At 36.2% G+C, this 25,832-nt stretch overlaps 1 long non-coding RNA gene across 1 annotated transcript in view; it reads right to left on the bottom strand.

The window, feature by feature from the left end:
• The window catches only part of LOC129378974 (uncharacterized), a 129,507-nt gene that overhangs the window by 24,828 nt on the left and 78,847 nt on the right, over nt 1–25,832 (bottom strand). Inside the window, exon 5 of the long non-coding RNA XR_008608118.1 lies at nt 10,889–10,986. This is a non-coding gene — a long non-coding RNA (uncharacterized LOC129378974). The remainder of the gene's footprint in view (nt 1–10,888; nt 10,987–25,832) is intronic.

Below are 25,832 nucleotides of genomic sequence, written 5' to 3'. Positions count from 1 at the left end.
TTTTGTTGGAGCAAAACCAGTTTTAGAGGAGCTCTATAGATATTTGGGCACCCAAAATATATCAGGTTTGGAAGAAACTGCAGCAAAGAATGGGACTGAGTGGTGGGTGTGGAAAATCCTTCCTGCAGACTCACCTCACAGAAACGGAGCTGCTGAAGCTGCTGTTGGCATTGTGAAAAGCTTTCCAGAGTCTTGGTCAAGAATTCTCACTAACTTTTAGTGAGTTTCACACAGCTCTTTATAATGCTGCCAATCTAGCAAATGAGCGCCCCATTGATGCCAGACTACAGAGTCGAGAGGGTTGTATTCAGTATGTCACACCTAACAGCCTTTTGCTCGGCCGAGCATCCCAGACAGGTGATGTAAAAATGTTTGACTTTTCCAGCTATTCATTCAAACGACTTGGCGCTATGCAAAATGAGGTTACTAAATTCTGGAAAAGTTGGAGGCAGCTGGCTGGTCCTAATCTTTTTGTGAGGAGCAAATGGCCACTTCCCAAGAAATGTTGCTGTTGGCGACATTGTCTGGTTGTGTGACCAAAATGCACTTAGAGGACAGTTTTACTGGGCAAAGTTGTAAGTGCTAATCCCGACAACAAGGGTGTTGTGAGGGATGTAAATGTCCAGGTTGTCCCAAGTTATTGCACTCCTATAACAAAACATGTCAAGCAAAGATCAGCTCATCCACCAAAGAAAGATAAAATGAAAACCACCATTCTTCACAGGGATGTTAGGAGGCTCATCGTCTTAATACCTGTAGAAGAACAAACACAAAGTCAAGCCAAAGAGGATTAAAACCCAGAAAGTGACAGTGAATCTGCGATCTTCCCAGTGATTCCTGGAAAGATCGAGTGGGAGTGTGAAGTCAAATTGGAAAAAAAAAAATGCGCTCATTGTGTTCCACACGGACTTAATGAGGGACGGACAACGCGGAAAAGAAAGCGGAAAGCGGAAAAGAAAGCCAGACAAAGAAATCGGGAGTTTGTGGACTCTTTCAATCAAAGATCCTGGTCGAGTTGCAGATCTGGATGAACTTGTAGACGAGCAGAGAGACAGCCGGTAAGACTCGAGCTTTATTGTTGATAAGATCGGACTGCAAAGCTACTCACGATCTCCTGTCGGACTTCCAGCTTTACCTGCTCATTAACACCATCAACTACAACATGCCTGAAGTAGTATTGATTGATTGATTTTATGAATGAACTGATTGTTGTATTTTGAATAATGAATTTAGATGTTAAGCTTAGCTATTTATTAATTTAGCATTATATTAGAAATGACATCTTAAAGTTATTTATATTCATGAACTTAATATTTATGACTAATTGAAAAGTGATGGTTGTATATTTAAATAAATGTAAATATGTTATTGAAAAGATGAATTTGAAAATGTATTTTAAAGTTAAGGAACTTAAGTTTTAGTTACTTGTTCATTTAACTTTAGTTATTTTGGGGGTTTGATTCACAGTGGGTTGCTTAGTATTGTTTATATGGTTTGTTTTCTTTGTAGTTTGATTGAAATTAATTTGTGTAAATTTGCAAACAATTAGTAATTATTTCTTTGTCTTTCTTTTGGGTTTGTCCAAAGGTTTTTACCTGCTCTGGACCAAATGTGGAATATCCTGACATGCACTAAATAAATGAAGGATAAAATGAAGAAAACTGCTTGGTCCTTTGAGTAAAATCCTGTTTTAAAAAGTCTGCATCCATTCATCCATCCCTTCTCAAGTGGGGAAGCTGCACAAATCAAAAAGAACTTGACAGTAAACTCAAAGATAGTTGTGGGTCAAAAAACACCGACATAAAATCAGGCAAATAAAGTATCTGTTGTAGATTCAAAACTTGAAAGAAAATTAGAAGTAAATTTCCCCCAAACACTCTGAATTTTTGTGACTAATCTCTGAAATTTTCTAGAAAAAAATTTAAAATAAAGTTTTACATTTGAAATACAGAAGTCTCCAATATTGTTTCTTGAAAATGTCCAATAATAATATAAAAAAAAAAATTTTCTCTGGCAAATTTCTGAACTTACTCTAAAAATGTCATTTTTTAAATTGTTTTTGCTGCATTAAAAGAAAAGCATCATGTTTTCTGTTTCTTTTGGACTCAATTCATTTATTTTCAGTAATAAGAGCAGGATTTGGTTCACTTTCTTTCAAAAAGAATAAAAGCTAATTTGGGTGCTAATTGCAGCTGGGGGCCACACAAAGTCAGTCCAAGGGCCACAAATTTATTTTGGACACTCCTGCTCTAGTTCATTTCATATCTCATTAGAAGCAATAAAAATTCAGCAACACAAACATTAAAAGCATTTTTTTTTTTTGTCTCAGGGTGACACAACTGGGTTTCCACTGGTCCACATACAAAACTGGTTCTGGAATAAAGTGAAAAACCTGAAATTTGTCCAGAAAAACAGCCAATTTAAATGAACTTTGCCAATTCAACCCATGCTGACTGATTGTAAACCTCTGACCTGAACTGTGTTCACTGACCATGGAGAGCATCAATAATGCATTTGCCAATAAAGTCATGCCCGGTGTCTCTGTGTCATGTTTTTATTGATTTAACAGAGACAGAAAACACACAAATCAAGACAGAAAAATAGGAGTCATGACTCAAACTTGTTGAACGTAATGTTGGAGGGTAAAATCTTTGAAATGAATGCATAAACACACACATCCAACAAATGAGAACTGGCCACACTCTGTGATCGTCGTGTTTATATTTGTTCAGGGTTTTTTTCATTTTTTAACACAAAGTTACAAAATGCAGCTTCAAGTCTGGGCAGAGTTGCTTTCATGGCAAACATAAGCCAACTAATGTTATTTTAATACAGATTTAACAATTTTAGTCAGTTATAGGCAGATTTTTTAAAACTACATCATAATTAAACTTTGAAATAATCAAGTAAACATTTGTAGGATCAGAATTGTTCTCTTTTGCAGTTTATTGCATTGAAAAATATATTTTATTTTTCTAGCTCTATTATGAAATGATTAATTATTTTAATCGATAATTGAAATAAGCATCAGCGAATTTAGTAATCAATTAATCGGTAGCTGGAGCATACTGATGCAAAAAAAGGCCATTTGTTGAAAGAACAACATATAAAGAGCAGAAACTAAATCAAAACTGTACAAAAATATAAAGGTTTTGCATTTGAAATAAAAAAATAACATTTTCTTGTAAATATGTTCTACCTAAAATGACACAAATAACGTCTATCAAATTATTAATCCCAAAAATAATCCATAAATTTCTATTCAGTGTTTTTTAGATGCAATTTTTGCTGCACATAATCAATAATTGTTTTGCATTTTAGGCAATAAGACTATTTTCTTTTTTTTTAAGTAACTGAAATATTTCCTTATCTGCATCTTTAAGTGAATTTTTGATATTGTGTTAAAAAAGGTTTGGTTAAATGAAAAATCTTCAGAAAGCAACAATTAGCTTTATCTTGATTCATCAATTATTCCTCAGAATAATCAATGTTTCTGAAACCGTAACTTATTTACATATTGACAAAAGTCTTTCTGCTCTATTTGTTTAAAGGGTTATGTTGGTTTATATGGATTTGTTTCTGTGTAAACTATTCAAAATCAGCTTTTATTATTGATTCAGATGTTATATTCTGTTGTTTCAAGTTAAATTAGTGAAAGAAATGAATATTTGAAACATTCTGATTCACTGTTTGGTTGTGATCTAATGATCCCTGCGAAGGCGGTAATAAAGAGCCCACTCCCTGTGCATCACTGTGGATTTTTTTATTCACTCGCCTCCTTCTCTGAAATGCAGTTAGGTATGTTAAATAAAATCAGACGACCAATAAGCAAAGCCACTAAAGCGATACACTCATCACTCAGATCACCCGGCGGACCTCTGAGCTGTCAATTACTTCACTCCTGCAAGCGCGCCTCGCATACTGACGCCGGCGGAGGACCAGACCAGTTCATTAATTGATCTCTGGTATTCCCCAACGAGGACGGAGGCTCAGCAGAGCATCTTTTGCTGATTTCGTCGGTAAAATCCAGGACTTGTTCCGTCTTTCTAAGCGGGTTCGGGCCCGGCGGACGGTTTTAATGAGAAGGAAAACTGATGTGTGAATGTGAAAACAAATTGTCAGCACCGGCGAACTTGATGTACATCAGGCTGAATATAGCCAGGGTTGCCAGGTTGGGCGTGTTGTTGGAATTTGGGATGATTTTTGTACAACTTGTGGCCGGTTTTTAGACACAAGAAAATTATTTCTAAACGTTTAATAAAGTTGTTTTAATGTGAAATGTCTGAAATCTGTAAACCGTGGCATCGTCAATGATTAGTAGTGATTGATTTATCAAATGCTATATACAAGAATATATATGTATATATTTCTATATATTACAACTTTATTCTATATTTCACATTTACTTTTGTACTATTACTTTATGTTCGGATTATGTCGACTTTATTGTCGCATTATTTTGACTTTATTCTGTTTACTTTTTTGTATTCTTGTGACTTTTTTCCCAAACGAGTTTATTCTCATATTACAACTTTATTCCTGAACAAGTTTATTCTCGTAATTTTAGTCTTGAAATATTATGACTTTATTCTCATAGTACAACTTTTATTTTTAGAGTTTGTATTTTTTCTTAGCATTGCTCTGATATTCTGTGTTTTATTTCGCACACATATGTACTTAAGTAAAACTACCAAAGGTTGAAATTTGTGAAATTTGCGCTTGTTTTCTTTAGAGTTGGTCACACTTTACGTTTTGTTGGACTGGAAACCATCAGAACTGGCAACCCTGAGTCCAACTTTCCATGACCCCGGTTCACGTCAGTGCAGCAGCGTCATCTTCGATGTGACAGCTGCGTGGTTTGATTCCACTGTTTCCTGTGAGTTGCGATGCAGCAGCCTCCTCCTGGACCTTCAGACTTGCTGATGCATTCTGTTGGTCTGCGATCCGCTCTGCCTCGTTCCGCTCCACACAAGCGCCCATGAAACTTGCAAACCTGCAGGCCTTGAAGTCAACATGGCGCCTGTCTGAATTGTTCTCTTCTATGTGCTGAGAACAAGTTGGATGTAATTATTCTGCCCCTCAGAAGTGGAGCCCTGGCTAAAATAAAGGAGATGTGTCTTTGCCGAGTACAGTCCAGCGCGCTGATAGACCCGTCTGCTGGCCGAGCCGTCCCCGGAGCAACGGCGAGCGGCACGGATGTCAAATACGCCGATGAGCAGATATCAGAATCCGTCCGCATTATGAACTAAAACAGATGGGATTCAACGCTGCTGGATGCCAGTTTACTTATAATCACGTTTTAAACTGACAGCTCTCATTTTGGTGCAAAGCAGCGCGAGGAAAACATGGATAGTAGCGTTTGACATTTTACCCCATAGATTTTTAGTGTTAGGGGTGGACAGCAGGTTGCACAATGTGAAACATTTTTTACTCGTGAAATGGGTGTAAAATTTATTTACAAATAGTATTTTTAGTCTAACTTCTAGTGCAAATACCTTATCATACTTGATATAAGAGAAAATTAACTTAACTTACAACTTTTCAACATGATATAAGCAACTTGTAGGGTGAAAAGCTGTGCGCTATCGATGAGTAGCATTGGTTTTAGCCGTGAAGTTGTCAACATAACGCACTAAATCCTAAATGATATAATAAAGAAATTGGGACGCAGTGCTTTGCTACTAATTGCCAACACCACTAGATAACAAGGTCAGAAAAAAGTTTTAATCAAGAAAAAAAACAGCAATGGAGAGGGAAGCAGTTCAGTTACGCTAGCTTGACTATGACAATCGTAACATGAAGATGTGCTGTGGAATTTTGGTTTTGGTTGAGTTAAAAAAGATTTTTAAAAAGGCGACCCACAAACCTACTCCGTCAGGTAATCAGTAGAGCAGGTGTTTAAATTAGCTAATCAACCACCGCTGTGTTAGCTCAGGTAATAGCAGCAGTAGCTAATCCACCACAGTGAAAACATAAAACTGTAAAGTATTGAATGTTTGTGTGCAGAGAGTGAGAAAAAAGAAGAATACGAACAGTTTTAAGTTATTATTCAAAATTTTTTCTGCATTATTTTTCTTGTCTGTGGCGCACTGCACTAAACCAGTGATACATACAACTTCAAGTTTTATTTTCTTAACAGAACTGTTAAAAATTAAATTAGAAGTACATTTTCAGCAGGATATAGTAATGTGTTTTAAGTAAATAATTCCTAAATATTGATAAAGACTTACTAATTCCAGATTATTTCACTTATTACAACACATTTTTCCCATGTTATAAGTTCAATTGGTACTTTTTTATGTCAGTTCTTGCTGAAAAGTTATTTGTGAATTAGTTTAGTCTTTTTTTGAGTTATTTGCACTAACATCTAGATAAATACTTGGTAATATTTTGTGTTTTTATAGTGAATAAATGAAGTAAAAATAGATTTTAATAGAGTTGAAATGTGAAAAAAATTAAAAAGTTCTTTTTACACAAAAACAGATGTTTTGGAAAAGTGAGACTGTTGTTCTTTTGCTCTTATTCGGTGCTTTGTTTTTATTGGTCCAAAGGATAAGCATCTTAAAGCAAGAACTTTATCTCAACTGCTTTGAGGTAAAATAACTACCTGGCATGAATCCTCCTTACATCTACGACCAAAACAAGAACAAAAGCGAACCGGCGGATCAGAGGGAACTAGTTACAAATAAAATCCAGTCCAGAACTGGGGTGAGGCGACCGTGGAGCAAAAACAAATCAATAGACAGAGCGGATGAGTCCAATCCCTGCTCATCAGGAGAATCCCTGGGGATAGGAGAAGGCTCCCCAACACTGCCCACCCATTACCTTCCAATCCTGTCCAAATCCCAACACAAAGCCGCCACATCCAACAAAGCAAGCAGCTTCCTTTGCACCACAAATGAAAAACAGCATATTGAAACTATCCTCTAATATCTTGTTTTGATGTGAGAGCTTAGTTTTAGTGATGATGATGATGAAAGGGGAACGCTGCATCTCTCTTACTTTGAAGTACTTTATTAGTGCTATTAGTGTGTGTCCTTCAGCTTGCTGCATCCAGTAAGGAGGGAATAATTATTGTAATAAAGTCTGCGAGTTACAATAAACAGCAGCGGGAGGAGGGGGTCACCCAAATTCATTAGAGGAGCAACGTGGGAGAAAGAGCTGCAGCTTTCATCCAAATCAAATTCAAACTTTGTTCAGTGTGGATTTCAAAAATCCACTGCAAAAACACAAAATCTAAGTTAATAATATACATGTATTAATAAGGCAAAACTAACTTAAAACAAACTTTTCAACAAGATATAGGAGCTTGTTTTGTCACTAATTCCCTAACATTGATTACAAAATGGCAAATTATTTCACTTATTATAAGATATTTGCACTAGAAACGAGACCAAAATTACTGGTGAGATTTTGTGTTTTTGCAGTGTAGGAGTTTCATAAATACACAGAAGGTTTTCCACTGCAAAAACAAGATTTGAATCATGTTTCTTGGTAGACTTCATAGAAGACAAAACTAACTTATTACAAGTAAACTCTAAGAAAAATATAGGAGCTTATTTTAAGTCAATAATTCCTCAGTTTTGATTAAAAAAAGTATTGAATTGTGCATGTAAAAAGAAATTACTACTATAACTAATAAACAGTAACAAAACCTCACTCTACATGAAAACTAACTGAATTACACAAACCAAAAGTCAGAAACATAAAGTGAAACTACAATAAAAAGATTCTCTAAATGTTTGCTGTGAGGTCACGTTGCTGCAATAAAAGATGAATTAATTTCAGTTTCTGCCGATAACTGTGGTCAGAGTCGGTTTATCAGTGCAGGGAAAAGTCTGCGGGTGGGTGAAGGATTTGGCCTTTGATTGAGTTGAACAGCATCCACTCTATTGGCCTGTCCATCTCTTTAATTCCACTGTCAATGAGAACAACTTTCATTCTTCATTACGGCGCGCGACAGCCCATTCATCAGCTCCGAGAACCTCTGACTCCACTAGCAGGTCGGTTTTTACGGTTTTTCTCACTGCGCTCCAGTTTAAATTAACAGCAGAAAATATAAACAAAAGACAAAAACTCCATTGGTGCAAAAGGAAATTCAGTCATTCACAGGAGAATAAATAGATAAATAAATTAAAAAACACACAAAATGGAAGCACAGCAGAAACTAAGCTTTGCTAAACTATTATCAAAAATTCACATTTTGTGTGTTTTTGTTTCACGTAACGCTGGGGGCGTGGCCAGCAGCAGCGTATTTGGAAAACGCCCTTAAAACAAGTCACTTTGCTAGATTTTCATTATTTAGGAATGATTTTGTTTGTCTATTCATTTTCTAGTGGATGGAAAAGTCAAATAAAAGCCTCGAGGAACAAAAAAAATAATAAATAAAGATGTTAAGGACTTAGACTTGTCAGAGGGTTGGTTTGAGTTTTGATCTGCAGGAACCTGCAGGGTGCCGTGCTGAATAGACGTGTACAATTATATCTAATTGTAATTTGCTTGAAAAGCCCTGTGTTTGAGAAGCTGTTTTTATTTTTTGTTCCTGTCTTTTTTCTTTCTTTCTTTGTTTTTTATTTCTCTGATATGAGAGAATAATTACTGTCATGTAATAACAACAAAGAAAACTTGTTCAGACACTCACATGATGTATTTCCAAAGTGGAAAATCTCAATAAAAATATTTCAGTAAAAAATAATTAAAGATGTTAAGCAGCTGAATATTCAGACTTTATGAAAAAGGCTTAAAGTACATTTTATAAATTATTTGTTGTTATTGATAGCACTTTGTTTTCGGAGCAACCAATAAAATAACATTTTTATGTTAAAAAAACAAACAAACAATGAATTTATGCTATACATAAAGCTGGAAAAGCTGCCAACTGTTCCTAAATTTCCTCTCCCCTCATTAATACCCCCAGCTGTCAGCAACATACTAGAAAGTCCTTTAAAAGTCTGGTTGATGCATCTGTTGGGTTGACCTTTAACTGGGCCAACCAGCAGATATCGATACACAGAGCGAAGTATTGACCAGAATGAATACAGCTGGGACTAAAAGAGCTCAAGGACCAGAAAACAAGACCAACAGAGATATACCACAAAATAAGGTAACAAACATCACATGAAGGGCTAATAAAGCCAAAGAAAAACCCAGTGGGAACCCCAGCGTGTAGCATAATAATCCCAAACATGACCAAACTCTTCACTTTTGGTCCAAGTTGATAGAAATGGAGGAACTAAGTAATAACACCATAAAATGACGAGCCATAATTGGGGAAAATCGGAATAGCCTTCACAGTTTGTAAATGTAAATCCGCCCATGACCTTACATACGTTGATGCCCTCATTATGAATACATTAATATGGAACAGATCTGGTGAAGAGGCTCCAGTTTTTATATAACAGTGGAAAGAAAAGATGAGTTACACTAAGTAACTATGTATTATTAAAGCTGTTTGTACTCCACTTTAGCTGAATAAAACTAAAAATATACTATTTTCTCTTTATGTGGTGTTTACCTGTACAACTTGGGTCAAATGCTTTGTGTTTCCGGCCAGAAGCTTTTCACTTTGTTGGAACCCAAACAGAGAAAAACTGACAGTTTGTTACAAAAATGTTGCTGAAATACTTTAGAACCAGGACAGATCCACAAAAGGTGCAGTTACATTAATGCTAAAGTTTCATTTCTGTGGGTAGTTTTATCTGGATGGATCCTGTGTACAAGCTTAAGCACTAAATCACATTATCATAATAAATCTAGCCTAAATGCTAACTAGTGTGACTGTTATTTGCCATCAGTCTAAAGATTATCAACTGTTAGCATCTTTATAGAAGAAGTTCATCTGTAGCTGGTAAGTGATGTTAGCCTTTGTGCTAATTACCATTATTTGGGCCGTTGACTGATGCTAGTCAACCGTTAGCGCCTTTGTTGAAGAAGCCAGGATTTAACTGTTGACTAAAGTTAGTCTGAATGCTGACGACTGTTCGAGTGACCGTTAGCTGCGTTTAGTTTAAACGTTAACAGTTAGCATCTTTGTGAAAGAAATTAGGCTGTAACAGTTAGCCGCTAGCCTAAATGCTAACTACTGTTGCTGTTGCGGATAATGTTATTATCCGTTAGCATCTTGGTAGAAGACATTATAGAGTAAAATTTAACTTACGATATAATGTTTGTAGAAGAAGTTAGCCAGTTTTATGATTATTTTCCTTTTGATTTGAAGTTATTTATTCACATATTACAAGCATAAAATTGAAGATTTATTTGTTTTAGGAGGGTAATATATACTGATTTCATGACTGTTTATCCATACTGTTTCATTTTGTGCATCATGTGTAACTTCCTGTCTGGTTTGTTGAGATGCACCTGTACATGAATGCAACATCTACCCAGGTGAAGCCGCCCAGCAGAGGTCGGCTACTTCCTGAAGGACATCATGACTTTGCAGGCTTGTATTTTTATTTTTTTATAATTTTTTTTTTTAAATAGAAAACTCGTGACCATCTGGTTGCAGGACAATCTCAGGACAGCAAAGACTAACACACCTGCTGTTAGGTAATGAGTCTGTCCACAAGGATTAAACAAATACATCCAAATCTTTACGCCAATTAGAGGTGAGAACTGGAAGTTTGTGCTGCAGTCAGTTTGGCTGATAAACTGCTTCTATTTATAATCTCTCTCTCTCTATACATATATATGTGTGTGTACATTTTTGTTTTTTTCTAGTGTTTTTGAGCAATCATCAACTTTTTTTGTAGTTAACAGAGGTCCAAACTGCAACCTGGCTTTTGGGAGAGGAGTTTGCAGATGACAACAATAACAAATGCATTGACTAAGCAGGAAAAATCCACATACCATGACTTAATGTATGGCTTCCTCGCGAGGCTTTGCTTACCTGCACACATTTTTGAATACGATCAGCACTCCTACTCTGCACAAATCCCAGGACTCAAGGTGTAGGTGGAGGTTTGCGCGAGCCAGTCCTCTTCCCGCCTTTGGTTTCATTGAGGAAGAGCAAAAAAAAGGAGATTATTATTCCGTAGAGCTTCAATTTATAATCCTTGGTCATTGCAATCATGGGCCGTGAATTTGTTTTTGTGATACTGACTGGGTGTACTCCGCCAGCGGTATTGATTTCTTTCTTTTGGTTTAAGATTCAATGCGTGGGCGGCAGGATGATCATTTTGATTAGGCCGGAAGGGAGGCTGATTTTCACCCTCTATGTGTTTGCAATGTTGATAAGACTGTGACAAGTATAGGAAGCATGAATAATCCATGAAGTAAAGATGTATACCGTGCCGCTTTAACTTGAAAAGCCATTTTTCAGCTTCAGGATTTTTGTCACAAATCTGATACTTTGTTTTTTTTCTTTTGAGGAATAAATTTTCAAAGGATAGAGGATATTTATCTGCACCTACCAAGACACTTAGCAGTTTGAAACACAGTGCTAAGCCTTTTTTTTAGCTTTATTTAAATGGGAAGTTATCACTACAGGTCACTGCATCACTGAATGAATTTTGGCTCACTTTTTATTCTGAGTTGGACTTTGACTACACCACTATAAAACTTTAATTTTCTTCTGTTGTATAATTCAACTCCACTTGAGTTCAGGGTCTGAAATTAAAGTTTTTTTCTCAGAATATTTAGGCAAAGAGAATCAGTTACAGCACGGTTTTTAATGTGGAGGCCACTAGGTGGCGCTCAAAGATAGACGGGATTTGAGAAAACAAAAATACAAAAAAAATTTTTTTTTTTTATTATAACATGTGAGCTGTTTTTTATGATGCCGCATTAGGACCGTTTTAAATAGAAGAAAAATGAATAAAGCAGAAATTTTTAAATTCATCTAGAAAGGCAAGAAATTTTTCTGTTTAAAAATTTGTGACAAAAAAATCTGAATTTTTTAGATTAAACTCAAAAATTTTCAAAAATAAAATGTGTTTTTCAAAAACTTACAAGTTTCTGAGTTTCAAAAGTTGAAAATTTGCAAGAAAAAAAATGTCAAAATTTGAGATACATTTCAGAAACATTCAAGGAAAACTTGGAAATTCCTGAGTTTCAAAGTTGAAAATCTTTTTGGGAGGAAATTTACTCATTTATTATATAAATATGCATATTTTCTTGATGCTCATCTTTCTGTCAAATTAATCAACCTGCTTTGCTTCTCATGCTGGCATAGCAAAAATGCTAAGAAGTCAAGTGAAGCCAGAAGGTTTGACGCAGCATTTATGTTGAACAAATGCAATAATTAAATGTTTCTTTACATGTTTCATTAGAGATCCTTCCAGACACACAGACTAAAAAAGTTACTCTTGCTCTCATTTCTCCTTAACTTCTGAAAATTATCACTTTGTGAGGATTTCCTTGTTCTTCTAAAATGCTTAAACTTATGTTCATATTAGTCCCAATGATGTTGCCCTGCAGTTTCATCAGCAGTTTTTTGGTTGTCTTTTTCTCTACCTGATTTAATTCAAGATGAACAAATTCACAGGCGCTTAGAAATGTGTTTTTATTTTTCTTAATGCACAAATAATAACTGATTTTTGCTCCTGCTCCATAGCTGTGGTTAATATTGATGTGGGTCATCTAATATAGCGGTAAAATGGCAGCTAGATTGTTTTTTTAGGATTGGGTTCCTCCAAATTGCTGTTTTTGATGCGTTGATAATAAATAACAAGTTGAAGGTAGAAACAATCACTACTGATTCTGAGGTCGTTCCACCAGCTGGATTGCATGTTGGGGTGAACCGGTTGGACCGGAGCAATCAGTTGGAGGTTGTCTTTCATTTTTAGAGCGCAAATTGTTTTTACACGCCAGCTTCTCAAGGTTTTAATTTAGGCAAACACAACAAGCTGTCAGTTTAAAACAAACGGACCGACGTCTGTTTCCCAAAACCTGGAAAACAGGAACAGTAATCCGGCAAAGATCTGCTGAAAATCCAGAATATCACCAAGTTTTTAGGCAGAAACTACATTTTAATAATCCCTGTTGATGCTCATTATTGTATAATATTACCCAGAATGCTTGGCTCCATAAAGATTATCCCTGAATTTACAGCTGTGTTGGTTTGGGGTGAAACTGAATAAAGGTAGTTTATTCATTATGTTGTTTCATTCAATTCAGCACTGCTAATCCAGCTCATTTGCTTTTGCTTCTTCTCTTTAAATATCTAGCTTTATAAAGCACAGAGATGTTTTAGAATGGGATTTAAACTTTTCTCGTTACATTAGATAGAAAAGGTGGACTCCAGCACAGGGCATTCTGGGTAAACAACTAGAAATAAATGGGAGATTCTAGAACTACTGGAAGAAATTATTGGTAATTGAAAACAACCACTTAAATCTGATGCTACTCCATTTTTGTTTAGATTTTGCGAAAAAGAAAGTTGTGCTCAGATTCTTCCTCAGAGGTTTTGGTGTCATTTTCTTTTATGGTTTTCAGTAGGGCGCCCCCACAGGCAAGGAGGGGAACAGGTTTTAAATTAGGTTGTTTTTTTTCCAATGTGAAGGAGAACCACAGCAGCTGATGCGTTGATAACAAATAAACGTTCAATAAATGTTGAAATTGAGGATGTTAACTACACGCACATAAAATTGTCATACAATAGACATTCATCAATTTCAGGATTTTTCACTAAAAACTGCAGTGTTTTATGGAGGTGACATGACAGGATAAAGACGCACTTCAGTTACAGTTTAGAAATAAATCCAGAGTTGAACTCAAATGAGAGTGAATTAAAGTGTAGGTGTGCACTCTCCACACTCTGGGGTGACTCAGAGAAACGGGTCCTATAGCAGCAGGAACCAACGGTACCAAACACCCACACTGACATGGGAAACCAAACTTTGATTTGAATGAAAATGATAAAACGAAGGGATGTAGATTCCAGTTTAGTCAGCTATCCAGCCTTTCTGTGTTTCTACTTCATTGCAAGGCTCAGCTTTGAAACTCCAAGTAAATGAGCTGTGTTGCAATTTTGTTTTTTTTAAATCAGAACCTCTGGATCTGAGCTTTAAAGATGAACAGGTTAGGTCTTTACAAAACATGTTCATTGTATTTTTTGCTCAAAATCATTCTTAGATAATAAGATTTGTTTCAGGATGAGCAGTTTTATTACGTTCTGTCTCTTTAAATCCAAATAAGCTGCTGCCAGGGCTGTTGAACTGGAAGTTCAACACAATTAATCTCCTATAAAATAAGATGTAAACCATTAAAAATGAAAATTTTTAAAGCCTGATGAAGGAATAAAAAGAATCCTAATTTTCATCCAATCTCCTGACGGTTTTCTTTAAAACTCCAGGTGCCATTTTCCCTCCTCACTGCCAACATGAGCAAAACGATGAAAGTTAAAATATTCCCCAACGTGTCCTCGAGTAATTTAACATGTTTGTTTACAAAACACTCCTGCAAGTCTTGTTTCTTTTCTCTTTTTTTTCGGATTCCTGTCGAGACTTTTCCACCTCCATCGTGTTTATCCCCTTGGGTTTATATATATGTATCTATATTTTATTTTTTCTTTCTTTTACTCTTGTCTGTCTGCCACCAAAATCATGCACGACATCTCTGGGATGAAGAGGGGAGGAAGGAGAAAAAATGAATTTAAGTCTAATTTCCATACAGCGTGTATGCTGAAGGAGTGATCTAGTATCTAGTATATCTGTCAGAAATATTCGTCAATGGCAAAACTATTCTTTGAAGAATATTTGTCAAACATCCTGGAAGAAGTGAGGCTGAGAATATTACTAAGACCAGTTCAACTGAGGACGTTTTTTTTACAAAGGCTCAGTAATTTTTCTGCTCTTTGTTTTAGTTTGATTCTAATTGAGTTAAAATGTTTTTAAATCTTTGAAGCTTCTCTTTTTCTCCATAAAAATCCTATTTTCCAATGCAAATTAGGGAATCAAACATGGTTCTGTGTTGATTCTGACTCAAAACTTAAACGTGTTGTTTTCAATGTTAATTGTAGCTTTATTTTTTTCTTTTTGTCTCTGATCTGATACCAAATGCAGCTTTAGTGTTTTGGTGCTTGGATTTCACATTTTCCGTCTTTTTGGGGTTCTGAAACACGCTGATTATTCAAAGAGGCTAATCTGACGCATCAAATGTTGCAGAAAATACTCTTGCAAGCTCTTGTAGGAAAAGTTAAAATGAAACTATAATCTGTGATGCGTCGCTTCAGCAGAAGTGCCAGTTTAGCTAAAGTGTTTTCAGCAGGAAGAAGGAAATGCTCAAAAATAAACAATAAAAGTACGGCAGGATAAAGAGTCTGTTTGCATAATTTAGAGGAAATCACTACTTAAAACTAAATAGGGTCTAAACCGTCAGATAACTTAAGAGATTAATCTAAGTTTCTCAGGATAAAACTAGTTCACATAGTAATTTTTAAAGATTTTACTTTAAAAACAACCTAATGTTAAAATATTTCTGTAAATTTGATGGTTAACTTTGTCCTTAATGCTGAAAACTTAATATCAGTTTAATTTGTGCGCGTCTCATGGAATGACTCTATAGTAATTTGTTACATTTTCAGCTGCTGCTGTTCATGTTTTCATTTTACTGTGAAACAAAGCAAACCCTTTGAAAAACACATTGCCCTCCTCACCAGAGGGGGAGCTGTAGCAACACCCACTGAAGGAAACTACACAAAAACCTCAGTGAGGAAAACACTAAGTGCAACTTTCTCCTTCACAAAATGTTAAAAATAGAGTAGCATCAGATTTTCGTGGTTGTTTTGTTGTTGGTAAAGACAACAAAACACTTATCCAGCTAGTGCTATGCTAACGCATTTGTTTTGGTTGCATTTACCCAGAATGCCTTGCACTGTAGTCCACTTCCTGCTTTTTAACCGATCTCCAATCCACTTTTTGTTCACATATTCATCTGAACATGTGAATAGAGTTAACATTTTTGGTTTGATTACACGTTCACACCTCCTGAAACAAACCGGACTTTCTTAACCGATGTGATTGCACCCGTTTTGTCTGTGTGTTGATGTTACGTTTAAGGAGAAGGAAAAAAAAGTTTCTACAGTACAATATTTGGCCACTATTCATCCCTAATCATCCAACAAGCTAAATTAAAAAAAAATAAATAATAGGTATTATTACCAGGATGAGGTTTAATACAAAATAATATGTGTACTTCTATAAAAAATCACCAGGAGGTTATATTGTTCATTTCATGTTGAATAAGATCCTTCTCCTGGTACACTGAGTCCATGGATAAAGTTATTGCTTTAGGCTGGACTGACCTGAAGTCGACCTCACTGCAGCAAGTCTCTCAACCAAAGAACCTGGTGCTTTGGTTTGTGCTCAGGTTATGCTGTGCTGTCCCTAATGTTGAACATCTTTTGTAACATCCAACTAGAGGTTGCAGTGTAAGGGGCAAGTTTGATTGGATTTTCTTTTATTAGTTGTTTCTTTTTTGCTAACTTAAATCCCAGTGCTCCAACAGGTCACCCTCCAATAAAAACAAAATGGCTCCCTGAACCTCCTCTCTATAGTTACAAATATCATCTCATTTTTAAAAAAGTCTTATTCCTGTGGAAAGGAAAGTGAGGTTGTTCTAATGGAGTTGGTTAAAATTTTTATAAAAAAAGTATATAAAAATTATTTTTTCAGGAATATGCAAAACTCACTTCAACAGGTATGAGCCAAACTTCTCATTACAGTAATAATAGCTCACTGTTAGCTGCTAACAATGCTAAAGACCTTGTTTGAAGTCACATTTATTTATTTCGGTTATTGTTGACTGATTTTCGGGGCAGATATTTTCCCCCAGACTCTATAAACTCTTCAGATTGTGTTCAGTGGATCTGCTTTCCCGTTGTGCTGCTCCTCACTATTCAAGCTACAGTTAAATGCTGTTATTTTGTGTCCATTAGCCTGTAAAAACCTCCCATCTGAAGGTGTTTTCTTTTGGTTTTACAGCAGGGACTACGTCAGGAGTCCGTTTTGCCCTTTTCCCGCTTCTCCCTCGTCTCCATTATTCGCCGATGTACAGCCCAGCTTTACAACCGGCTGTTTCCCCGGTGACCTCCCGCTTCGGCGTCCGCCGCCTCTCATTGCCTTTGACCCTGTTTGCCATGCAGGCTGTAATTGTCACTCGCTCAAGGCTTTTAAAACCATCAAAAGCTCCTCAGTGCTGGGCGTGTGGCAGTATATCTCGGCTCTCATCAGAACGCTGTCCTCCAAGAGCTAATCCAGCAACCCCCGAGGTGGCTGATCCAAACCAAACTAATTATTTTGTTTAACCGCAGCGGCTGGAAAACAGCCACTGCAGTTTCAAAATGAAGGTCTAGAGCGAGGCGTCTCACGATGCTATCTCTTACATTTTCTCTCCTTTTCCAGCTGATAGAAATGTCTCTTTTTCTGTTTGTCACAATAATCTGTTTCTTGAAACAGCAGCCACCGTTTTCAAAGTTTTTTCTTTCTCCTTGTGTGTGAAGTCGGATGTGCTATATCCGTAATGGAGACCTCCCAGCATCGCGTTGAGGAGAATCTTTTTCTCTGCCCCTGAAGTCTGGACCTTCCCCGGGCCAGCAAATATATCAAGCAGCTTTCCAGTTTGTGTTCTGCTCTCAGAGGAAATAGGCTCCCTGAGGCTTTGAGGCCTTCTCTTGATCCCTTGGTGATACCGAGGATTTACAGGGACTCTAGTGATTAGCCAGAGGGGAAATGGGAAAAACAGGGGCAATCGCTGCCAGCAGTCCCACATCCAGCAAATACAGACAAACACACACACACACACACACCATAGCAGAAAAACACCAGAACATTCACACACCTTATAAATGTATTATCACACACCCCTTCAAGACATTAATGTCTCTTATTAGGAGTTTGTTTGAAAGGTTAAATCAAAGGAGGGGAAAATTTGGAGTGAAGAAAAAGGATGAATGGTTGTCCAAAAATTGAAGCATATATTTCCAGGTACGACAGAATATTAGTGTCATGCTAAGAAACAAAATAATACAATTATGAGAATAAATTTGGAATTTGAAAAAATTAAAAGCTTTTTAAGTCTATGTATCTAAAATTAAGGCCTTAAAATATATTAAATTAAGTTGGCCTGAATTGTTTTGTGGCAGGAATATTTAATGTCATTTTTTCCATGTACTTTACTTCTCCTGGAGGTTTTTGTGTCAGGTAACAGTTTGATATCTTTATTACCTTTTGTGACTCAAGGTGGTTGCAGCTAACGCTAACTAGCTGCTAACATACCCGTGGTAGCTAGCTAGCTAGCTGGCTTCATTGCATTACTCATGGGCAAATTAAGACAGTCAAGTTACATTTCACTCAGTCTAGGGGTGAAAAAGTGGCAGATTATTTCACTTAAAACATTTTCCTCATGTGAAATAAAATAATCTGCAACTTGATCTAGTTCTTAAATCAATACTAAAGAATTATTTACTCAAAACAAGCTCCTTTATCTTCCTGAAAAGTTACTTCTGAGTTAGTTTTGTCTTATTTCAAGTGAACTAAGATATTTGCACTGTAAGATTTTATGTTTTTGTTACTTTGTAAATCAGTTTGCAGACTTTGAAAGGTGCCACATGAATATATTTTGATTACATTTTTTATTTAGAGGTATAAAAGGCCATGAAAACTATGCATCTTTTTCCTTCAGTTGTATAAGTAAAAAGCTCAGCATTTATGAATGTTTAACATTACGCTAAAAACAAGCTAATAAACTTTGAAATATGTCTATTCTGCCATAAAGTTTATTGACATAATTTTCTGTTTTTCCTTGTTTTTCTGAACTCTGCGTATGAATATGCATCCTCTTTTTTCCCCAACCTTGGAAATCAGCATATCTAAACAAATCAGAGCTCCTTGATATTGAAAATGGTTGCAGCAGTCCCATATGTCCCATCTGGCCTTGAAGATAAAACAGTGAAGAGGCATGGTTTGAAAGTACAAGCTCTTCTGCTGCAGTGTAAGTGTATTATTCGTATTTAGGGCTTGTAGTCGTGTAGCACGCTGGCATTTGGTTGATCTTATCCTCTTTGAGTAAGAGATAAGCAAAGGCCAGGATCAAACTGGCTTTATTTGGCTTCATGCTGCAGAGGAACGTCCAGCTGTTAGCTGGAGCTAAAGCAGAAAGAGTTGGACCTGAAGAGTGATGAGAGCGTTGCATCATTTATTTGACGGTGCCTTAAAAACCGTAAAGGTTAGCACTACGGCTTACGGTGTGAAAAGAGGATCAGAGAGATTTTAATGAAATAAAAGCAACTCGGTTAATGCACTGCAGGCTCTTGGATGAACAGATGAATGGGTGGATGGACAACTTAAAACAAAACTTCATATTCAGAGAAATCAGTGGAAGAATCTATAGATGGATGGATGGATGGATGAACGGTAGGATGTTCAGATGGATGAACAGTAGGATGTTCAGATGGATGGATGAACAGTAGGATGTTCAGATGGATGGATGAACAGTAGGATGTTCAGATGGATGGATGAACAGTAGGATGTTCAGATGGATGGATGAATGTCGGATGTTCAGATGGATGGATGAACAGTAGGATGTTCAGATGGATGGATGAACAGTAGGATGTTCAGATGGATGGATGTTCAGATGGATGAACAGTAGGATGTTCAGATGGATGGATGAATGTCGGATGTTCAGATGGATGGATGAACAGTAGGATGTTCAGATGGATGGATGAACAGTAGGATGTTCAGATGGATGGATGAACAGTAGGATGTTCAGATGGATGGATGAACAGTAGGATGTTCAAAACACATGAAAAGGTTAAAAAACCTGACAGAAATTATCACAGGTCAGGAACTAAATGAAAGAGGAAGTGACATCATGCTGATTGGATGGATGCTGATTGCCCGGTCTCTGCTCATAGCTCTGCCTGCATGTACAGCAATCCCTAAACGTTGTTAATTAGTTCCAAACAGCTGAACCCTAATAAGTTAAAAACTCCTGTTGTTGTGCCATAGATTTCCTCAGAGTTTCAACGGAAAGTTTCCCAAACGTCAGCGAACACCTGATTCTGCTACAACAAAAGATTAGACCATTTAGAAGCCCAAAAAACAGTTTCACAGCTCAGTTTTGGTTCCATTTGGCAGCTTTAAGGGCCAGTTGTGTGAAATATCAGCTGCAGATGAGGTCGAGTGCCAACACCAATAGACAGAGGTTTCCAATTATCCAGCAGCGGAGGCAGAGGAACGGAGAAACAGGTGGCGCCTTTAATTGCTTTTTGCAACCCCAGAAGCAAAGCAGCACCAGAGGGAGCGGAGACGTTGGACGTCCTCTGGGAGGAGAGACATTCACCACTGTCCTCGTAATTGGTTTTATGGAAAATGTGGAAAGATAATCCTGTTGTACACTGTAATGTTTTTATTAAAAGCTCAGGATGAGAAGTATTGAGAGTGATTTGAATTTGGAGAATCAACATCATTTCCATCACAACAGAGGAGGACGGGTTGACGTTAACTCGTCTTTTATTGGAGAAACAGGATTTACCATCCGTCCGTCCGTCCGTCCGTCCATCCATCCATCCATCCATCCATTCATCCATCCATCCTGTGTTGGTTGTACCAGCGAACCTGAAGCTCATTGGTGCCATTTTAAATATTAGACATGATTCATTTTTTTCTCTTGAAAATACAGTTTATGTATTTTATTTTATTATTTTTGTGTTCTTTGATGTGTTTTAGAACTATAGTACTTTTACTATTTTTAATTCAAACGTGCTTTATAAAATAAATGACTAAAATTAAGAATAAATAGATACAAAATTTGTTTAAATGTGGCTAGTAAATAGATAAAATAATAAAAATAAATAAAACTAATACATGAATAAAATAAGTAAAAACATCAAAAAATAAACATGGATTGTAAATAAAAAATAAAACTAATAATTTGATATGAATACATAAAATGAATAAATAGAAAAAATATTGACATTTATTTTAAAAAAATCTGGATAGTAAATAGATAAAACAAAAGTAAAAAAACAAAGAAATAGATAAAAATAAATAAAATGCTTACAAATGCATGAATATGCATAGTAAATAAAAAATAACTCAAATGAATATAAAATAAAATGTAAAATAAAAGAAGTATAAATGGATATTCAATAAATAAAAAGAGGAATTAATTTTTAGTTAGCTTGAAATATTTAGTTTTTAAAACATAATGAAAAAATAAGTGAATAAAAATGTGATGAAGAATAGATAAAAAAATACAATAAAATTCATAATCAATCACTAAATAAAAGTGGATCATGATCTAATTGAAAGTTTTCAGAACATATTTTACATCCGAAATAACAGAACAGAGAATATCAGCTGCCTGCTCCTCAACAATAAGAAGTAGTTTGTAAGTTTGATGCCTGAGATCGCTATCGATTATTATTGATCTCAATCAGCAAACCAATACCACCAATATCCTGCCTGCAAACGTCAAACTGAGTCCAGAGCAGGAAGCTTCATGCATTGTTCTAAACCGGCTCCGACCGTCTACGGCTTCACGCATGGAGAACTGCAGCTCGATAATTGTAAATACTAAAGTATGAAATCATTATATGTCTCATAAAGTAGACAGCTGGACTTAAATGAGTCATCTGTTTAAGTGGCAGCTGGCACTAATGGAAAACTGAGGCTTATATATCACTGAGCAGCAGGAGTTTCTGTATGGCAGCACCTCCAACTCTGGCATTATAGCCCATCGCACGGTGTGGAAAACAACATAAAAATATCCTTTACTGCCCCACAATGGGGCATAAATATTGCAATATGTACAAAAGAGAAAGAAGAAGAATAATCCCATGGTAAGGGCAAAATTTAAACAAAGATTGTGCGTAGCGGTAAAAAACAGTGCAAAATGATTTGGTTAAAGTCCGTTTAACTAAAGTCTGAATTTTTGGGATTAAAGTCAGGGATCTGAGATTAAGGTAAGGATTTTGAGATTAAAGTTAGAATTATGAGAAAGTCAAAATGATATGAAAAAAGTCAAAATTCTGAGTTTAAATCAGAATTTTGAATCAACATAAAGTCAGAAATCAGAGGTTGAAGATAAAATTTTGAGAAAAAAAAGTCAGAATTCTCAGTTTAAATGTTTAACCCTAATGTCAGAGTTCTGACTTTAAAGTAAAACATTTCTGAGAAAAAAATTTGAATTCTGAGATTAAACTGAAAATTTTGACCCCAAAAAACTGTCAAAATTCAGAGTTTAAAGTTAATCTTTTTGTTCAGTGGCCCTGATCCTCTTCTGTATGACTCTTCCTCCTGCAGGGTTTTTATTAACCTTTTCACTTTTCGGCCTCATTAACATTACCAGTCTGCAGAATGGGGGCTAAAGGAAAAAATGCAAACTTTTCAGCTTTTCCATCCACCAACGACAGACTCAAACAAGCCCTGCATCCGGCCAACCATGAAATTGAGCTCTTACCAGGTTTTCATGGTGACAGAGAAAAATCACGACAGAATTGATGGTGGCTGTTAGTGCATCTAGAGAATCATATTGTCTGGTCTTTGGATCCGAATGAAATATTCATTGGCCAACACATTGGTTCTGTGCATGCAGCGGCTGCTTGGGAAGGAGAATCTTACTGCTTCTAATGACTTGGACGTCCTTGACAACCAGAATGTTCTTTAGCATCATTAGAAGGAAGTGAATAATCAGTCATCTCCGGTACAGTTCTTCAGCGTTGTTCTATAAGTAGGTTTTAATGCGATTCTTTCCCACCAGGATGAATAAAATGACACACCAATGTGTGCAAACAATGGGCCATCTGAGTCTGACCCTTTCCTTTCCCTTCCCACGAAAAATTACTCTCTCTGCGGGGAGCTAACTCAGACATTGGCACTATTTCATTTCTCTTTCAAAATATTCTCAGCAGGCCTCCAATATGAATCTAATAGAGCGCCGGGGTCCTCTAGGAGTGTGTTTGCATAGTGGTTCTCACATGTAATATGCCACATGTTTCTGTCCCGAGAGGTGCAACGCTGCTACCTGCTTTCCAGATTCATAAAATCCCGTCAGAGCGACGAAACACAGAGGAAATCAAAAGCAAACCGCCTCATTTCCTGACAAGAAACTCTAAATTCTATTTTTTTTTTTTTTTATGTTTGACAGGAACTTCTTGTTTTGCTGACTTCAATTTCATAAAACACACATTTCTGATTGGTGTTTTGCACATATACTCTCGGATTAACTGCGTTAGGGGGGATCCACTTCTGCATGTTCTCTGGGGTTCAGCAGAGCCTCTGTCTCTACCTTGCTGCTCCCTCCTGCTGCTAAACTTAATGAAAAAATGTGTTGTGAGGCAGAGGATAGTGAGAAAAAAAAGGTCCCTCTGGTCCAACAAAAGTTTTTTGAGCATTAGCGAACAATGTAGCTCGACAGGCAACAAAAAAAGCTTTCTGCAAATCCAGAAATGTGTTACTTGCTGAGTTATTCTCAAGTTAGTAAAGCTTTCATTGGTAGTCTCTCCTACAATATCACTTTAGAAAATTCATATATATAAAATAAAAGCCTGAAAATATCTTTAATCCATGGAAAAAACACAATTTGGTTTTAGAAAATGCTAGTCACAAGATTTAAATTTTGGCAGAATTGTCTAATTTAGTTTTTTTCAATGAGTACCGCTAACTAGCCGCTAATGTACCCTTGCTAACTAGCTTTTCTCTTTTACATCTACCATGAGTAAGTCACCCAGACTGATGTAATTCAAAAACAACTTTTAATTGTCTCATCTTTCTAAATAAAGTTTGATATAATTAACTAATCAAAGTAATAAAAATACAAGTGATATCAGGAGCATTTCTCAGAAGCAGGTATTAGCTTGGTTTAGCATGTATAAGCTTATAGTAAACATTGAGATAGGGATAACATTAGAGATAGTAGCAGGTAAACTAGCTGAGCACAGCTTAGCTAGTGGAATAGCTGGTTGAAGTTCATCAGGTAGCTAGTTAGCATGGCATTATGGAGCATTTCTTAGCCTAGCCTAGCATATCTTAACTTACAAAACAAAAATAAGTCAGTAAAAAAAGAGACTACTTAGGAGTTTTAAGCTTATTTAGCACACCTCATCTTACCATAGCATGTAAGTAAAGGAAAACTTTCTGTGAAGGAACTATTAGCTTGGTTAATTTAGCATGTCACTGGGTGAAAAGTTTGGTCAAGGAGAAGACTCCATCTGTCAGCTGTAAGCTTAGCATGTGTTAGCTTAGAGTAAAGTTTATGTCATCTAAGAGACAAATGTCATAGATAGGAAGTATGAAAATGAAACTCCATCTATCAATTGGTTATCTTAGCTCGTGTGTTGGCATTTCATTAGCTTAGCTTGTCTGGGATAACTTATCTTAAAAAGATATGCAATAAAAACAAAAACTATCTGGAGATTATTGATTCATTTACCTAAGTGTACCTTAGCTATGTGTACATTAGCTTCAAATAAATCTGTAATAGAGTTGTGAATGTGTGTGGAAAGCCAGTGTATGATATTTAATTCACACTATTCATTTCCCACCAAGTCTAAAATCTTTCATAAAGCTCTGCCTCTGCTGGACTCGGCTACGTTGACTTCCTCCCTCCTCCACTTTCATCCTCCCGTCATGCCAACATCTGTTGCATCGCCAGCAGGGTATGATGGCTACTGGGTGTAAATTACCTTTTGTTTGTATGCTGGTTTTGTTTTCACATCTCAGGTACACGGTGCTGCTAAACAATCAGCGAGAAAATAATATTCTGTCCTAGGAAAAAAAAAGGCCAAAATAGTGTCTGAGCAGCATCTTGCATCCCAAGGTTTTCATAATAGAGGATCTCTAGATATTCACTGCTGTTTGATTTGAGTATAAAGCTTTGCTTGACTTCTACCGTCAGACGCTGCCTAACCATCAGAGAATAATAAATATATGCATTTATGTACACAACAGGGCTGGGATTTCAATCAATCTTGTCAATTAGTTGAATTTTTGGAAAGTCAGTATTTTTATTTATTTATTTTTTACCAATGTTGTCTTTCCATAATTCAAATGTAAGCAAACCCAGAGCCGCCATCTTGTTTTACAGCTTCAATTTATTACGGTAAAATATACGGGTCGGGCTGGGAGTTATTTTTATAAATATTATTATTTTAATAAGAATAAAAACCATGTGACTATAAAGTTGAAATAATGGGAGAATAAAGTTGCAACATTGGGAGAATTAAATAATTGTTTTGAGAACTCAACATGAAAATAAAAAAAATAAAAATAATTATTATCCAATTTTTTCTAATCAAAACAACGTTTGACTCACATTTTCCTCCCTGGAGTATTACGTTACATGCTAAAAACTGTGGAAAAAAACAAGAATTGCAATTCAACTAGCTTAAAACATATTTAAACTTTCTAAAGTAAAGCATATAAGCATATCATCACCAATTATGCTTAACCAACAAATTACAAAGCACGAAGTTGTACCCCTTGGACACTTTAATGAGTAGCAAACATCAGCATTAAACAACTGAAAGCATTGTGCTAATTAGCTGCCAATGTACAAAATAACATAACATTTTCATTAGCTTAATGATAATTTAGAACAAAAAACACATCTTTCTCATTAGCTTTCAACCTTCAGCATTAACTCACCATGTTGGGCGACACTCAAAACGTAAGTAGGAAGTAGTTTTAGGGCTCATTTAGCTTGCTAGCGTCAGCCGACGACGACATAGTACAACTTCCGGTTCGCGCCGGCTCAGTTCCGGTTGTCCGTCAAATCATTTAAACTCCGTTTAGAATGAGCTGTGGAGCCCCCTGGTGGAAAGGGAGGAGTGAATCCAGCAACTATGTTCTTGTAATTTAACAAAAAAGTCTTGTAGTCCTTTTTTTTAAAGA

The sequence above is a fragment of the Poeciliopsis prolifica genome, unplaced genomic scaffold (genome assembly GCF_027474105.1).
Source record: "Poeciliopsis prolifica strain line A6 unplaced genomic scaffold, Auburn_PproV2 SCAFFOLD054, whole genome shotgun sequence".
NCBI lineage: Eukaryota > Metazoa > Chordata > Actinopteri > Cyprinodontiformes > Poeciliidae > Poeciliopsis > Poeciliopsis prolifica.
Note: the sequence above shows the minus strand (reverse complement) of the source record. Positions and strands in the feature narration are given on the sequence as shown.